Source organism: Letharia lupina, assembly GCF_014066315.1.
Source record: "Letharia lupina isolate WasteWater1 chromosome Unknown contig_17, whole genome shotgun sequence".
Taxonomy (NCBI): Eukaryota; Fungi; Ascomycota; class Lecanoromycetes; order Lecanorales; family Parmeliaceae; genus Letharia; species Letharia lupina.
Window position 1 is genome coordinate 472,734 of NW_023502986.1, and position 17,876 is coordinate 490,609.

Sequence of the window (17,876 nt, forward strand, 5' to 3'; positions counted from 1 at the left end):
TAATTATATAAATATATAATTTTATTATATCTTTATATCTATTAAGAAGATATCTTAATAAGAATCTTAGCTTAGTATTATAAGTAGTTACTTTTTAATAAAAGAATAATTATCTTTACTATATACTACTTATTATACTTATATTTCTATATTACTCTCATATATAAGATAACTTTTATTTTTAAAAAGTATAAATTAATATATCTTACTCATAATTCGAGAAAGTTCGATATAAAAATTATTATTAATTTAAGAATTATGATTATAAAATCTAAAAAGAGTATTTAAATCTTAGATTTTTATATTAATAAAATATTTAAATAAAGATTTTATATTTAAAAAGTTAGAGCGAAAATAATTTTATAATATAAAATATTATTTATAATTATTATATTTATTTAAAAAATTATATTTAATAAGATAAGATAGATATATAGCGTTATAATAAGATTAATAATAATTTATATAATAATAATATAGTATATATTAAAGAAGTTAAAAGAAGTTTAAAGAATATATATAAAACATTTAAAAATAATTTAGAATAGCTATTATAGAAGAGTTATAGAAGTATATAAAGTAATTAATATACGTATTTTAATAATAGAGATAAAGATTTTTTTAATATAAATTATTTAAAATAAAGTAATCTTTAAAAATTAAATTATAAAAGAAATATATTTAAAAATTAGAAAAAATTGTTAAAAGTAGAATATTAGATATATTAGAAATAAATGAGTATAACTAAAAAGACTAATTATTGATTTATAGGATATACGAATATTTATATTTTATAAAATAGATGGCTAATGATAACTAATAATTACTAGTCTTGATAATACGCGATATGTATACGATAGCCGAAGGGGCTGATATTATAATACTCCCCGACAGCTCTAGAAGCTAATTTCCTAAACTTTAATATACCGTATCTTATATTAGTTTTCATATTTACGCTTTAAATTCGAAATTCATTATTTATCTGACCTCGTTAAATTTATAAAAAACCCCGATAGGGAAAATAGAAAGAGTGCCGAAGCTTTAAATACCCGTTTTGAGACCTCGAATAAAATAAGAGTTTTAACGTTTTAATTATTTTATTCGTATTACTTCGAAATCTCGAATAAAATAAGAGTTTTAATATTTTATTTATATTGTTTCGAGACCTTAGAATAATATAAGGGTTTTTGATTGATTCGGGTTCTCGTATAATATAAGAGTTTTTTATTTATATTATTTCGAGATCTCGAATAAAATAAGAATTTTAGTTCGATATTTTTTATATAGGAATTAAATAGCGATAATCCTCTCGTCGATAAGTACGAGCTAAAAAAATAGGCTGTCGCTATAAGGTGTATCTATTTATAAACAATCATTGAAGATTTAATTTGATATTTATATTAGAAAGTATAAGAATATTCGATATTACTCTATCCGCTTTCGGGCTTATAACCTATTAAAAGTAGAATATTAGATATATTAGAAATGAATAAGTATAACTGAAAAGACTAATTATTAATTTATGAAATATACGGATATTTATATATATAAAATAGGTGGCTGATAATGGCTAGTAATTACTAGCCCTGATAATACGCGATATATATGCGATAGCCGAAGGGGCTGATATTGTAACAAAAATAATTTCTATATTAAAAGAAAGAAGAGAGAGAAAAGAGAATAAAGATATAAAATAAAAGAGATTTTAGTAAAAGAAAAGAAAATTTAAATTTTAGAGACTATAGAGCTTATTAATTAGAATATAATAATAATTTTAAATTAAACTTAATATACTTTAAAAGTATAAAAATTAATAAGAGATTAAAGAGATAGAGAATAAATATTATATTATAATTATTATTAGTTAAAGACTTTTAAATAAATAAAAATATTAATATAATAGAGAGAATTAAAATTAAATTAAAGATTTCTTTATTTAAATTTAATTAAAATTTAATTAAAATTAAAAGTTTATTCTTATTTAAATATATATGAAAAAATTAAATTTATATATTTTCTTTATATAAAAAAAATATTAGATATTATTTTAGATAGCTATATTTATAATTAAAGAAAATAAAATATTAAATATATTTTAATATTTTAATATTTTATTTAAAATAAATAGAAAAGAGATAAATTTCAATAAGAGAGATTAAAATAAATAATATATTAGTTATATTAATAATTTTTAAAGAAATAAAGATATCTACTAGATAGATTATTTAGATAAACTTTATAAATTAATACTTACTTATTAATATATAACTATACGAGTTAACTCTTTAAAAATTAAAAATTAAAAAATTAAAGTAAAAATTTAAGAGAAAATTTATAAATGTTAAAATATAAATATAATAGAAGAATTAAAATATATTATAAAGATAGCGAAAAAAAAGTAAGATTTTTAATTCTAATTTAAAGAGATTAAATAAGATTTCTCTTATAAATATATATTATTATTACGGATTAATTCTTTATACTCGATATATCTTTCTAATTAAACCTTAGCGCGCCTCTCTCGCATATATCTACTCTATCGATATATAGAATAATTAATATCTTTTTACTATATTATATATATAAGTTATTAATATATATAAAAGAATAAGATAGAGCTAAGTCGAAAAATCTTAAATTTATATATATAATTAATTATAAATTTAGATTCGCTACGCTCTTTAGTTAGACCGACTAAGTTAGTTCGATAGCTCTTCTATATCTTCTTATTAAAAATTAAATATATATTATTTATAAATAGAATAACTTTTTTATTTTCTATTAAAAATTTAAGATTTCTTTTTTAAATTATAAAGCGTAATTTACGCTATTTAATATTAAAAGAATTATAACATTTAATCTTATAATTATTAAAAAGTAAGGAGCTCAAATATTATTTACTAAAGTTCGCTTATTAAAGTTCGCTCGATAGCCCTAATTAAAAATAGATATATATTGATTAATTTTAGAATAACTTTTTTATTTTCTATTGAAATTTTGAAATTTTTTATTTAAATTATAGAATATAATATGAACTTTAAGATAAAAGAAGATCTACTAAATTTAGTCTTATAATTATTAAAAAGTAAGATATTTAAATATCGCTTATCAAAGATCGCTTACCTATTTACTCGATAGCCCTAATTAAAAAAAAAATTATGAATTTAATTCATAGGCCTTTACTCGTAAGTTATATCATATTATTTCTTAATAATAATCTATATAATAGTCTATAACTACTCTTTATAATTCGAGTAAAAGCGTATATAAATAATTATTATTATTATCTATTATTTTATAATAGCTTTTTTTTAAATAATTTATATAAATTTTAATTCTAATTAAAAGTTTATAAAAAGTTTTAGTTAATTAGATATAAATCTTATAAATTTAATTAACATTCGATTAAATTATTCTATAATTTTATTCTAATATAAAATATAAATAATTATAAATTTCATAATAATATCTCGTTTTTTAAATATATTCTTAACTAACTTATATTTTTATATATTATAAGTTTAAGTCTATAAATTAAAATTAGAAAAAGTAATTAATTTTTTTCTCTAATATCGAGATTGAATTTAACTCTCGAAGAGTAAAAATACTTTAATTTAAGATTTACTTAGAACTATAAGATCGAATTTTATAAACTTTAAATTATTAGAAATTACCTTAGAGGAAATATACGATTCGGATATGTCACGTGACTATATTATTGACTCGATATCTCTTATAACTTTCAATTAACTTTTAATCAACTTTTCATTGGTATTAAATTTTCTATAATACCTTACGGGAGCTACTATATGTGGGAATTTACTATTAATAGAAAATAGATAAGTCATTAGCGATAATAATACGATTTGTATAATAAGGACTACATATCGGATATATTCAGATTTTACGTTCTATATAACATATATCGAATAGAGTTATATAAAACTTTCTATTTATAGAGAATTATATCAAATTTATTATTAATGGATAGTTAATGAATAATTAATAAAATACGAAAGAGATATCGATTTATTATTATTTCAATACTACGCTATAAAGTAATATAGTAATATATTACTAGTAGAGAATTAATGAGTAGCGGTAATATATGAAATTTTTCGAAAATTTCTTTAAGTCCCACAGCCCTATAGGGCTATATATCTTACTTATATATTAAATTTCGAGAAAAATCTAAAAATCGAAAAATAAATTACGTGACGTTGATGAATAGGCTATTATAAGCGAAGCGAGATACTCGAACTAGTCTAAATCTTAATATATAATAAAGGAATTATTAAATAATCATCTATTCATTTTCAATATCGAATAATTTACTATTATAGAAAATTTAACATCAACGAAAAGTTGACTGAGCGTCGATTGAAAGTTACAATAGATATCGAGTCAATGATATAGTCACGTGACATACCCGAATCGTATATTTCCTCTAAGGTAGTAAATTATTCGATATTAAAAATGAATAGATAATTATTTAGAAATTTCCTTATTATATATTAAGGTTTAAACTAGTTCGGGTATCTCGTTTCGCTTATAATAGCCTATTCATCAACGTCACGTGATTTATTTTCGATTTTTCGATTTTTCTCGAAATTCAATATATAAGTAAGATATATAGCCCTATAGGGCTGTGGGACTTAAAGAAATTTTCGAAAAATTTCATATATTACCGCTACTCATTAATTCTCTACTAGTAATATATTAATATATTACTTTATAGCGTAGTATTGAAATAATAATAAATCGATATCTCTTTCGTATTTCATTGACTATTCATTAACTATTTATTAATAATAAGTTTAACCTAATACTCTATAAATAGAAACTTTTATATAACTCTATTAGATATACGTTATATAAAACGTAAAATCTGAATATATTCGATGTATAGTTCTTATTATATAAATCCTATTATTATCGCTAATAACTTATCTAATTTCTATTAATAGTAAATTTTTATATATAGTAGCTTCCGTAAGGTATAGAATAAGTTTTATAATTTAAATAATAATAATAAAATTTTAATAGAAAAAAGAGAAGTTATATTAATAATAGATTTCTAAAGAGTTAATTAACTCTAAATTTATTTAAATTTATTTAATAAGAAGTTAATTTTAATATCTATTATGATTTTTTTATTTTAATTATAATTTTTTTATTTTTATAAATTATAGAATCTTTATTAATTTTACGATTTTTACGATTTTTACGATTTTTATAGTTTTATAATTTTTTAGCCAGAGAGATTAATAGATTCGAATCGAGAATATAGCGATATAGTTTCGAATTTTATTAGAATTATTATTACTCGATTATCTAAGCTTATATAAAAGAATATTTTTAAGAAAGTAAATAAGTTTTTAATAAGCGATATTTAAATTCTCTATTTTTAAATATTTATAAGATTAAATTCTATTAATATTATTTTATTTAAAAGCGTAAACTACGTTCTATAATTAATAAAAAAAATAGAAAATAAAAAGTTATTCTATATATAAATAACCTACATATATATTTTTAAATAAAGAGTCTCGAGAGAGCTAGCGAGCTAACTTAGTCGATTTAATTAAAGAGCGTAATAACTTTAAATTTATAGTTTATTATATATATAAATTTAAGAGTTTTTAACTTAGCTTTATCTTATTCTTTTATATATATTAATTAATATATTCTCTAATACTATTTTAAAGATCTTATATTTTTTAAGCAATTATTTATAATTTTAAATCTATAGATAATAATTGAAGTTCTTTAAAACTTTTATTTTAATATATATTAAATCTCTTATTTAATTTCTTTAAGATATCGATTATTAATAGATTATGTAAATTAAATTAAATATTCTTCTTTCTATCTTATTTCTCTCTTTTCTTTTCTTTAATTAAAAAAATTAATAATTAATAATACTATTTATTTAATAAATCAATAGTCTTAACTCTTAATTTACTATAACTCTATCTCTAAATATTCTTTTATAGAATTTTTAAAATAACTATATTCTTTAATATTTATTTAAATTATAGTAATAATAAATAAATATAATAGAAGATTAAAATATCGATTAATAATTAATTTTATTAAGATAATAAGATTAATAGATTATATCTATTAAAATTAAAATTAAAATTAAAATTATATAATTATTATATATAATAAATTAAGTATATATAATAAATTAAATATATATAATAGATTAAATACATAGAATAGATAGAATATAAGAAAAAAAAACTTTATATAAATAAATATTAATATAATATAAATATAAAAAGTCGCTTATTAAATTACTAGAGATTTATTCTTTTAAGCTATTCGATTTCAATTTATAATCTATAATAAATCGTTTTACTTCGAAGATTATATCTTAGTCTTTTAGACGTATTAATTTTATATTTACGTTAAGTAAACTAATTATTTTAATTCGTCTAGATTATAGCTATATATAGCTCGTAGTTATATTATAACTATTAATTATTTAATAAACGTCGACGTCGAGATAATAAATTTAATCGATATTCTTCTCTTATATTTAATAGCTTTCTTATTTTAATTATTAAATAACTTTATTATTATTAATTTAATATATTTTACTTTACTACTATATTTACTTATAATAAGAATAAATTAGATTAAGTCTTAAAGTAGTAAAAAAAGCTATAAAAACTAGTAAGAGATAGATATATCTTAAAAAACGTAATAATCTTCTTTAACTTATACTATTACTTTTAAAGTATTAATTAATAATAATTAAGTATTAGATAACTATTAATTATCTTTTAATTAATCTATTTCTTACTTTATATATTATATTTAATCTTATATAAACTACTACTATCTAAAAAAATACCTCGAAATAATATTAATTTATATATCTCTATTTAAAGTTCTCGCGATTTTTATTAATACTTTATAGATATTTAAATAGAAGTCTTATAAATATTTTTAAGCTCTATAACTAATAAAAGTTATTTAAGAGTATTAGAAATTTCTCGAAAGCGTAATAATAGAGTTATTAAAAGAAGAAGATATCTATTAAATAAGATTAAATTCTCTCTTTATCTCTAAGATTACTATAATTAATAAGACTTAAAAACTATTTCGATATATCTTATAGATTTTAAGAATATTTGAAATTAAGATTTTAGAGAAGAGATTAATAAAAATAAAGATAATACTTTTAAGATATATAAGAAATATAAAGTATATTAAATCTTCTTATATCGTAAAGAAAATTATATAAGATAATTTTATAAAAGAATTAATATATTAGACTCTATATAATAGATTTAGATTATATTTATTAGTTATTAATATATATAAAAGAATAAGATAGAGCTAAACTTAAAAATCTTAAATTTATATATATAGTTAATTATTAATTCGAGGTTATTACGCCTTTTAATTAGATCGACTAAATTATCGTAAATAAATAAATTAGCGTCTATAACTATTAAAATCTCTTACTCTACTTTTAATCCTTTAATAACTTTACTATTTTCTATTAAAATTTTAAGATTTTTTTTTAAATTATAGAGCGAAGATTGCGCTTTTTAATAATGTAAAAATTTTAAAATTTAGTCTTATAATTAGTAAAGGGTAAGGATCTTAAATATTATTTATTAAAGTTCGCTTATTAAAGTTCGCTCGATAGCCCTAATTAAAAAATAAAGACATATTATTTAATTTTAGAATAACTTTTTTGTTTTCTATTAAATTTTTAAGATTTTTTATTTAAATTATAGAATATAATGTGGTCTTATAGATATTTAAAAGCAAGGAATTTAGATATCGCTTACTAAAGATCGCTTATCAAAATTTACTCGATAGCCCTAATCAAAAAAAATAGTTATGAATTTAATTCATAGGCCTTTACTCGTATTAATATAATAGGGTAGTAATCGAAATAATAATGCGGAGAAAATAATTTGTTACCTCTCGGCGTTTATCGAATAAGCCGTCAAAACCAACAGTGGCTGCCGTTTTTCCGCGCTAGATGCTACTCGTTTCCACCCCCATTTGCACGTTACCCCTGTTACGAGCGTATTCTTAACACATCACTCAGCCCTATGGCCTAGTGGCTTGGCGGAGACATCTCCTACTATATCATATCTCCTTCTTATACATATAGTTCGATAGCCTTATTATTCTATTCTATCTCACTTATATAATATATCTTTATACTAGTTCTAATATTATAATAAGACTCCTTCGTATATTTAACGAAGAGAAACATATACGGGCTAATTAACGTATACTTACGTCTATTCGAATTAGCGAATAAATAATTAATAAATAAACGCGCTGACAAGGGCTTTGTTAAGATATTAATTTGAGATTAAGATATTATAATCGATTAAGATTAAGATAGAAATTTGAGATATCATATTCTTAGATTAGTTTACTAAACGAATAATTCGTTTTAATATAACGAAATAATCTCTAGATAGTAGAAGGAATAAAGCATCGCTAGACTATTCGTAGGATTAGCGAATTAAAAAGAACTTATTAAAACACTCTATAGTAAGTCTACTATAAGGCGACGGAAATAGACTTAATAAAATAACTACGATTTAACCTCTTTATTAAGTATATCGATAATATATATAATAAGTCTATTATAATAATAGTAAATATATAATCTCTTTACTAAGTATATCGATAATATATATAGTAAGTCTACTATTAAATGACATTTAATATATTCGATTCTTATTATCTATCTCTCTACTATATCTATAAATTAATAAGATAAAAAATAGAATAAAGAATGAATTTTTAATAATAAGAGTATAAGAGATATAGAGTAAATCTATAGTAAAGCTCCTAGGCTAGGCTATTAATAGGTGTTAAAGAATAATATATACATACGTTAGATTTTCTTTAATTCTATTAATAAACTTGATAATAAGAGTATTATAATAATAATAAGAATCTATAATTATAGTATGTAATAAGCTTAATTATTTCTATTTAGAAATTTACTATTTATAATAGTAAGCTAGCAAGCTTAGCGAGGTATCTATTTAATAAACCTATTTATTTAATAAAGTAAGTATCTTCTTAAGACTACTTATATTTTTATAATAGTATCTCTATAAATAAGAAGAAAGTATAATAACCTCACTAAAATAAATTCGAGAAAAACTTATTCTCGAAAAATATTTATTCTTAAAGAAATCTTATATAGAAAATCCTAAAATCTTATAATCTTAATTATCGACTATTCTTCTACTTCTTCGTAGAAGTATTATAATATCACAATCTAAAGCGTTTAGATTCTAAGAAATAATATTACTTCGGCGAAATTCTTAACGAAGGATTTTTAATCTTTTCTAAAAAATAATATTACTTCGACAAGATTCTTAGCGAAGAATTTCTAATCTTTTCTAAAAGATAACGTTACTTCGACGAGTTTTCTAATACGAAGTTTTCTAAAGCGAAGTTTTCTAACGCGAAGTTTTCTAAGACGAAGTTTACTAATAAATACATTATTATTTTTCCTTATATTCTTTAATTAGATTAAGAGCGTCACCGAGATTCTTAACGTTATATTATCTATTAAACTTAAAATTATATTTCTTTTAGCGTATTAGAAATTCCGTAATAAATTCTTTTTCCTTTTTAATAGTTCGCTTATTAAAAAATTATTTAATTTTATAATTCGCGATATTATTCTTATTAATAGAGACTAGCGAAATATATTAAGGGCGAGATCTATAAAAAAAATCGTCTTATAAATTAAAAGTTAACTTTAGCTAAATTATTGTAAAAATCGAATAAACTTATTAATCTTTAGAAATAATAAGTTTATATACTAGCTTACTAACTCTTTTAAAAACTTTAAAAGATTTTATATATTACTAAGTAAGTTTTTTAATAATTTCTAAAGTTAAGAGAATCTTATAACTTTTATAAAGACGAAGTAATATCTAATCTCTAATCTTAAAAAATATTAATTAATATCAATAATTATAGTGAAATTTATTTAATATTTAAATAAAATCAACGACGTTCTTAGCTATAATATATATTATAATATAATCAATTTTTAATAAAAGGCTTAATAAGTCTAAAGGTCTATTTAACATAAATTTATAAATTACTTTATTAAAAATAACTTTAACACTTATTAAATTATTTAAGATTATTTAAATATAATAAAGAATCTTAGACTATATCGATAAATTGTTAAGCGCGTAAACGAAGTATCTTAAAACTATTTTAACTATTTAATTTATATATTTATTAATACTATTAGTCTAAGAATAATAGATTATTAAGTAAAGTAATTTTATATCGAGTATTTTAAAAAAAGTTACTTATAGTTCTAATAAGAATTTTAAATTATAATCTAAGATTAGAATTCTAGAAATATCTTAATCGACGATATTAAGGCGCTTAAGTAAAGCTTTAATCTATTTAATTACTATTTAAATAGACTTATTAAATACTAATTAAATTTCTTTTATATATTTATAAGTTATCGATATAATAGCGTCTAAAGAATTTCGCGATATTAATAATATTAGAATAAAATCTAATATTAAGATATAGAATAATATTAGAAATAATAAAATAGACTAAAGACTATCGTATAAAGTATATTAACGAGTTTATAAGATTAGATATTTTAAGTAATAATAAATAAAGTTATAAAGTTCTCTAATAAGACTATAAATATATTAAAAGAATAAAACTATCTTATAATATTACTAAAATTTTAAATAATTAGAATTATAAGTAATAATTAAGATTTTTTTAATTAAATTTGAAGATATATATAGACGCTAGCGTTCTAAGACTTTATTAATATAAAAAATTAAGTTATCGATTTATAAAGTAAATTCTTAAGCGTTTATCGAGTTTCTTAAGAATTCTTCTAACGAAGTTACTTTTTAAGAATTCGAGAAATAAGATTTTAAAGTTTCTTAAAAATTCGATAGAGTAAAAAACGAAGTTTCTACTAAAGAATTCGAGAAATGAGATATCGAAGTTTCTTAAGAATTTAAGAAATAAGATTTCGATGCTAAAGAAATTGAGGAATAAGATTTTAAAATTTTTTAAGAATTTGATAAAATAAAAGACGAAGTTTCTATTAAAGAATTCGAGAAATAAGATTTTAAAGTTTCTTAAAAATTCGATAGAATAGAAGAAGAAGTTTTTAGGCGTAATAAGAAATATAGATCTAAATTCGTAGTCTAAAAATTCTTTTCTTAAATAAAATATAAGAAGATAATATTCTTATCGAGTATATAATTATTATCTAATTACTTAACTATACACTTTTAATTCTTATCTTATTAATATTTAAATATATATTTATTATTAAAATTTAAGTTTATTTATATTAAGACTATTATAAAGAGTATATCGAGCTCTAAATAATTTAAAGTAATAATAATATTTTTATTAAGATTTATTAATCTAAATAAGACGTCGAGAATAATATAATCTTTATTAGATTTATATTTTATCTTAAAATTAAACTAATAAAGAAATTAAGAAGCTTTTATTAATCTTATATTTATTTATATTATTAATATTATTAATATAATAAAACTTTACTTTATAATATCGAGAATAATAGAATAATTTATTTATATCCTTATTAGATATTTAGAGAATTCTATTATATATCTTACTTTTTTAAATATCTAAATAAATTTTATAATTTCGAGCTCTATAGATTAGTAGTTTTTTTTAATAAAAGTTAAGAGTCTTAATAGAAAGAGTATAAATTTTATAATAATACGAGAAGACTACTTATTAATAGAATTCTTATCTTTCTTAATATAAAAAATAATAATTTTAAAATTAAATTCTTTAAAAGTATTTAGATTTATTTATAATATTCTCTTACTATTAAAATAAATAAGAATTAAAAAATAGAATAAGACTTTTTATAATAATTAAAATAACGTAGATTAAGACTCTATAAGATTCGAAAGATATTTTATAAATACGAATTATTTTTATTAATAATTTATTAAAAAAGCTTTCTTAAGAAGTAGAATTTTTAATTTTTATAATAAATTTGAGAGTTAAATATAGAAATATATATATTATTAAAGATATTTTATAAGTTTAAGATAATATTTAAGCTTACCGAGAGTATTAAGATATTAAAATTTTAAGATTATCTTTAATTTCTCTTCTAAAAAAATTAAGTTAAATAAATTAATTTTATAATTAAGTAAATTAATATTAGAATAATTTAGAAAAGCTTTAATCGATAAGATAATAATATTATACTTTATAAATAGCTTAAAAAATTCTTAAAGATTTCTTAAGTATTCTTAAAAGATAATTATTTTAATTATAATATTATTAATATAAGCTTTTACTCTATTTAATTATTATAAGATTTTATTAATTTAACATTAAATATAAGTAATTAAATTTATATAATCTATAATTAATATATTAAATATTTCTTAATCGCGATAAATTATTATTATAAATATATATTAATAATTAGAATAGATATATTATTAGTAGAAGAAAGATATAATATTAATTACTAAAATATAGTAATAATCTATAAATATATTAATTACTTTATCTTATAGTAGAATTAAATAAATATTACGTAAAATTAAATCGTTTAAATCTCTAATATTTATTATTAATTAATCTTTATATTCGTCTTCTAGAAGCGCTTTCTAGACTACGAAGATTAAATACGCGAAGAAAATAGCTTATTTAATCTATTTTAATCTATTTTAATATTAAAGTTTATCGAAAGTTTAATTAATTATTTTATAATTTTTAATTTTAAATAAATAGATTTTAGCTTTATCGCTAATTTTAAATTATTAATTATCTTATAATAAAAATTTTATTTATTCTTTTTTAAGAACTTTTACGAATTTAATATTAATCTAGATATCGAAAAATTCTTTAACTAACTTCACGAGAATTTAAGTTTTTTAGATATTATTATAAATTATAACTTTATTAAATAGCTTTATTTTCTATTTAGTAGAGATTAAGAATATTAATTTTAAATAACTAGTAGATATTAAAATAAAGAATCTCGACGAGTTAAAAATAATTAATAATTTTCTTAAACGAGTTATCGCGAAGTTAAGCTCGACTACGATCTAAAAATAATTCTTATAATTTATTTTAAATACGCTTTTAAGTCTTAATTTCTTCGAAACTTAAATAGAGTTACTTATTTTATTTCTAATAAAAATATTAATTATTAAATAATTTATTATATAGATAAAAAGGGTAAGATTTATCTAGATAATAGATTTAAATAAAAAATTATAATTAGCGAGTAAATTAATATTTTTTATAAATAGTATTATCTTACTATATAGAGAAATTATTATTATTAATTTTATATAAATCTTTCTTCTTATAAATTCTCTTTATAAATAAATAAAAACTTCAATTATAATTTTATAACTTTTTATATAAATACTCTTATTAATAATATTAATAATAATATTTTTAAAATTAATAATATTATTATTAATTAATATTTTAGTACGAAGATTATTAATAATATAAATTTCTCTTTAAAGATAAATAAGAGCTTTCTTATTTTAGGAATCTAATCTTAAAAAATAAAGCTTTATAATTATATATTTATCGATTTAATACTTATTAGCGCTTACTTCGCGAATTTTTAAAAATAAAATTATCTTAATAATTTTAATTTCGAGTAATAAACTCTTAAATTATAATCTATTATTTAAGATTATATTATAATTTATATCTAGATATATATTATTAATTTCTTTTTTTAACGTTAGACGAAGTTCTATATAAGTATAATTTTAATTATAAAATATAAATTCTAAATTAAGATCTTTACTTAAGAAATCGAATTTAACTATTTTTAAGATTTTCTTCGAGAAATCTTTCGATAATATTTTCGATAATATTATTTTACTATTATTAATTTAGATAATATTAAGCTTTCTCTAGTAATCGATATAAAGATATTTATAAAGCTTTATTTTAGATAAGAAGATATTTTTATAAAGATAATAGTAAGTTTTAAATTCTATAAAACTCGCGAATTATTTATTACGAGAATTTAATAAGTAATTAATAATATTATAATATATTATATTTTCTTATTAATCTTTATTCGCGAAGTATAATAATTTAATCTTAATATTTTCTTTCTAGGTATTATTTCCTTTATATTAATAAGATTTTTTATTCTTATTAATAGAAGCTTAATAGATAAATATCTTCGAGTATTACTATTATTAAGATCTTTAAAAATTTTAATTCGAGAAAATCTAATTATCACGATCTTTCTTTTTTAGAAAACTTTCTTTTAATAAAAATTGAGGATTTAAGAATATTAAAGTATACTTATTTAGCGAAATAGTAATTTAAAGAGATTATTAAGTCTTAAATATATAAAGCTAATATTATAAATTTAATTATTAATTATATTAATTAGGATTTTATTACTATTAATTTAAGTAAATATTTATATTATTAAAATAATAAAAAAAAGACGAGTAGTAAAGCTAATAAGATTAGTAATTATAAAATAATTACTAATTAAATCTAAAATCTTATTATTATCGAGATTATAACTAATTATAATTATCTTTATTATTATTAATAAATTAAGATTATTAATTTATTTAAAATTTAGAAATATTTTTAATATCTATACTTCTTTTTATTTTATATTTATCTATATATATTTATTAATTATATTTAAAATTATTAAGCTTAATAAGAAATTTTTATAATTTTATACTTTTTTTAAGATATCTAATATTTTATCTAAGATCGAAATTAAGATTATTATAAATAATATCGATTTAATTACTAATATCTATAAACTTAGCGTTTTTTATTACTCGTAAAATTTATTAAGTATATTTTTAAAAAAATTTATAATTATTAATATTATAAAGCGTATAGCGTTTTTTAAGAATTAAATTAATAACTATATTAGTAAATATCTTAAATTATTTAATAAGTAATTATTCTTATTTATTAAGTCTATTATCGAGCTTAATAAGATATTTATTATTATTAATAAATTTATTAAGCTATTATTCTAAAGTAAGATCTTTTAAATAAGTTTAAAGATTTATATATATAAGATTATTATCTTTAATATTAATTATATTATAGATATACTTAATAAAGAGATAAATATTATAAAAGTATATCTTCTTTAATATATACTTTATCGACGAAGTTTTAGATACTATTAACTTATCTTTATATATCAAATTAAAAAAATTAATATTATTTAAATTTTATCTTAATTATAAAAAATCTTCGTTATTTTCTAAGATATTAATAATATCTAATAGATCTAGCGATTCTAATATTCTCTATTATAATAAATTATTATATATATATTAGACTATCGTCGTAGAAGTAGTTATCGCAATAATAGTTTATATTTATAAATTAATAAGATTTATTTTATTTAATAATTTAATTAAGTGAGAATAGATTACTTTATTAACGAAGATTACTCTTATTATAATTTTTAAACTTTTTATTAAAGAAAGTATAGCGATTCTCGAAAATAAGATTAAGCTTATTAAAGAAAGTATAATAATTCTTAAAAATAAGAAACTCGACGAGTTTTCTAAAGTAATTCTTATAAATAAGAGATTCTCGAGTCTTTATAATAACTCTACTTCTTTCTTAAATATTCTAAATATTATATAAAAATATAATTTACTAATAGTCTAATTAAGAGGCTAGAATAATATTTTAATTAAATTAAATCTAATATATAAATAATTATTTCTTATTAAGATTTCTCGAATTATTAAAAGTAAATAAAAATTATTTTCGACGATATTTTTAATAAGTTAATAGTTTTTTTTATTAAGTAAATTCGTAAACGCGTAATTATTTTTAAGAAACTCTTATAATTAAAATATAAGAATAACGATATTATAAGCGATTAGATTAAGTATTAAATAACTTAAGAAAACTAGCTTAACTATTAATTAATAATATTAATAATTCTTAAAAGAAAGTAGATAAAGATTAAGAAATCTTACGAGGAATTAAGATTTCTAAAAGAAAGGTTTTTATCTCTTATGAATCCTTAGCTAAAACTACGGTAAATATAAGGAATTCGCTATTAAAAGTGATTTTAGATAATAGTAATATACTCGAAGAATTTGCGTAGCGAAAGCTTGAAATAAAGTTTAAAAAATAAGCTTTCTTTAAGAATAAGCTTTCTTTAACTAACCTAATAGAGAAACTTCTAAAATCTCTTAATAGTTAATTAATATTAAGAAATAATATTACTATTATATTATAATAATAATAAAAATCTATAGTTATAATATATAATAAGCTTAATTATTTCTATTTAGAAATCTATTATTTATAATAGTAAGCTAGTAAGCTTAGCGAGGTATTTACTTAATAGATCTATTTACTTAATAAAGCAAGTATCTTCTTAAGGCTGCTTGCATTTCTATAATAAGTATAAGAGATATAGAGTAAATTTATAGTAAAGCTCTTAGACTAGACTGCTAGTAGGTGTTAAAGACGAAAAAAGTAAAGGATTATAATAAGAAGACTAGATAAGAAGAAGAACTCGGAGAATCTTACTAATATATAGACAAGATATAGCTATATCTCTAGGATCTCTAAAGAATAATATAGGTATGGCATAGTTAAGACCAGTATACGGCCCGGCAATATCTCGGATATAATCTTTTTAAACGAATTGAAATCATCTGATATTCGACTACTACCGCTATACCTCGATAAATCTTCTTCAATCAAGGCCTGCAGAGACTATGAATGTTTGAAGATATAGGGCAAGCAATGGGCGTGCATCTCCGGTCTACTAGCTATGGGGGCCATGGCTATTTGAGAGAGAGGAGTAGTGTTACGAGCGTACCCTTGACACACCACTCAGCCCTATGGCCTAGTGGCTTAGCGGAGGCATCTCCTACTATATCATGCCTCCTTCCCACATACATAGTTCGGTAGCCTTATTATCCTATTCTACCTCACCCATATAACGTACCTCTATGCTAGTCCTGACAACCCCCATTTGCACGCTCTTAAATCCGATAAATCCGACATAGATAGCTACCACTACCACTCATTCAAATACCCTACCACCATAGTCTACCATAATAGCCAATGCTACGGTATCATAGTCGTCATCTATAGGCCTAGCATCATAGGTGTCACCTCGGACCAGCTATTTTTGAAGACATAAAGAGAGATAGAAGTCCTATCAAGAAAAAGGCTACTGTACCTCCCACACCAGGCTTACTAATACTACTAAATCTCGCTCCACCACAGTAACAACGGCGAGATACCCCTGTTTTCTTAATCATTGGGAAATTAAAAAAAAATCTGCGATTTTGACACCCCTCGATAATCAAATATCAAAAATTTGAATTTCCCATATAACCTCACTACCACTCGTTTTTACAGTCTAAAAACTTTATAAAATCTACTTACTATATTAAGAAATCTACTCTTAAATTTAAAAAGATTTTAATTCTAATCTTATAAGTGAGATGTAAAAAGCGAGAATATATCGCGAACTTCAAAAATTTACCTCGGCTATTTTTTTACCGCCAAGACTATCTCGAGAAAATCTAAGAATTTATTAGATTTTTATTCTATAATAGAACGAATAATTAAGATCTTCTATAATTCGATATTCTTAATCTCTCGTATAATTATTAAAATCTATAAAATTTTTAGAGCGTTGTAAGTTATCGTTGTGAGGCTATTTAAAAAAAGTACTTTTTTTATTTTTTAAATAAGGGTGCTAAAATCGCGATTCTAGTTTTTTAATAATTAAGAAAATAGAGGTAAATGAGAAGCTACTCCGTCACAGTAGCGGGCTTTATCGACTCTATTAA